Source organism: Palaemon carinicauda, chromosome 16, assembly GCF_036898095.1.
Source record: "Palaemon carinicauda isolate YSFRI2023 chromosome 16, ASM3689809v2, whole genome shotgun sequence".
Taxonomy (NCBI): Eukaryota; Metazoa; Arthropoda; class Malacostraca; order Decapoda; family Palaemonidae; genus Palaemon; species Palaemon carinicauda.
In genome coordinates, this window is record NC_090740.1 from 132,798,242 (window position 1) to 132,800,516 (window position 2,275).

A 2,275-nucleotide genomic window follows, 5' to 3' on the forward strand; every position below is an offset into this window, starting at 1 on the left:
AATAAAATCCATGAAACAATGTAACCGATGTGACAAACTGCTAATAAACAAAATCCATGAAACAATGTCACTGATGTGACAAACTGCTAATAAATAAAATCCATCAAACAATGTTATTGATATGACAAAATGCTAATAAATAAAATCCAACAAACAATGTAACTGATGTGACAAACTGCTAATAAATAAAATCCAACAAACAATGTAACTGATGTGACAAATTGCTAATAAATAGAATTCATCAGACAACGCAACTGACGTGACAAACTACTAATAAATAAAATCCATTAAACAATGTCACTGACGTGACAAACTGCTAATAAATGAAATCCATCAAACAATGCAACTGACATGACAAACTACTAATAAATAAAATCCATCATTGTCACGGACGTGACAAACTGCTAATAAATAAAATCCATCAAACAATGCAACTGACATGACAAACTACTAATAAATAAAGTCCATCAAACAATGTCACGGACGTGACAAACTGCTAATAAATAAAATCCATCAAACAGTGCAACTGATGTGGCAAACTGCCAATTCAGCTGACAGCTCAAAATGTGCGGACTCTTGCTCCAATTCGTCTCCCTTGAAATCACAACATCCTTAAAAAAAAAAAAAAAAAAAAAAAACCGTTTAGGGAGCTCATGCAGAGCCATGACAAAATCGTATTTCCGATCCAGGATCCATAACCAAGACCATTTTATGGGAACCATTGTATAAGCAACGCCTGAAAGTGTGTCATATAAAGATCTTAGTTGTGCTGTAACCTTGTCAGGGTGTGGATGATAGTCCTGTGTGCTCTGAGTAGTGATTTTTCTTCCCTGTTTGTCGAGTTGCAGAATTGGTGTTGTCTGTTAGAAAGATGTGTTTTCAACAGAAATATTTATTTTTATTCTTTTCAACCATATTCATTTAAAGGCCATTATGACTCTTAAGTGACCAATGTGTCTATTAATCAATTTTACACTCTGTAGGCCAGTGTTTCTAAATTTATCGAAGTGAATCTTTTATTGTTTTCAAAAAGCCTGATTTACTAATTTCTTTATTTTTGTTGGATTAAGACTTTTATAGGCTGATGTGTTCCATGATAAGTAAAATTTAAATTTCATAAGTTAATGAGCTTCTTTTATTTATGAAATTCACATTTCATGAACCTAAAATGTAAGACAGTTTCATGCATATGTCCAAGATCAACGTAGGTCGTTATAGATCTAATAATCCGATATACATCTTTATTCATTAAAATATACATGTTCTTTTGTTCACAGGTGTATTATTTTTTATAGATTTGTGAGTTTCTTAACTTATGAGCATCAGTCTTTGTAGGTTTTTCTGCTTAATTATAGAAACATCAAATCAGAGATCTATTTACTCTTTCTTCCCAACGCACCAATTATTAGCACATATTTCAATTTAGACATACTAGTAATAGAGATAGGTGTTTCTTCACCGAAATATGCAAGTGATAGGCTCGTGTTTTTCTTAATCTGACCAACAGGATATGGATTTATGTACTTCATTATTAAGATTTTAATACCCGTCTTTATTGACACATTAAGATATTGTCTTATGTGTTATTTTTATAGAAGCATTATAAAAGTCTATGTACTTTCTCGTGGTTTAAATACACATTTCTTGTAGCGTGTTTGATTGCAAGTTTGATTTTATCCAAAACGAAAAAGCAAACCGGGACTAAACTCATCTGGAGGTTATGATGGCCTGGTACGAAAGTTAGCGACTCACAATCCGTTGGACAAGAGTTCAAGACCGCTCATGGTTTGGTAAAGGGGGTTGGTCACTGATCGCAGGGGTATCCGGTCAAATCAAACGACCAAGTCACCTAATATCTAAAGCTAAATCACCTAACAACATGTATGTACCTACATTGCTGGGGCTAGTCGCTCAGATTTAATTACATTTGATCTCTGTATAGGTATCAATGCTTTAATTATGTTGTTGTTTGTTTGTAATCTTTGTGTAGGTCAATGTAGTACCAATGCCAATGGCGAAAGATTTCGCAACCGAGACTGCAGTCGGCGAAAAGATTGTCTCCCTTTGTCGGCAATACGAAAGCGCAACTTGGATCGGAGATGGAACAATTAATATAATTTTATCTCGTATTAACTGATAAATCTTAGTATATTCATGTAACTATATACTAAATGTATTTCAAATATCTAAATTTCGTGATAAAAACTGATTTAATCTATTTCTTTATTGAATGATTGGTTTATTGGGTTGATTGGTTGATTCGTTTAATTTTAGT

At 33.0% G+C, this 2,275-nt stretch overlaps 1 protein-coding gene across 1 annotated transcript in view; it reads left to right on the plus strand.

Moving 5' to 3' along the window:
• The first annotated feature begins 670 nt into the window (after positions 1-670).
• The window catches only part of LOC137655140 (neurotrypsin-like), a 39,096-nt gene continuing 37,491 nt past the window's right edge, over positions 671-2,275 (plus strand). Inside the window, exon 1 of the mRNA XM_068389017.1 lies at positions 671-813. The gene's annotated coding sequence lies outside the window, so the exon portion shown is untranslated. The remainder of the gene's footprint in view (positions 814-2,275) is intronic.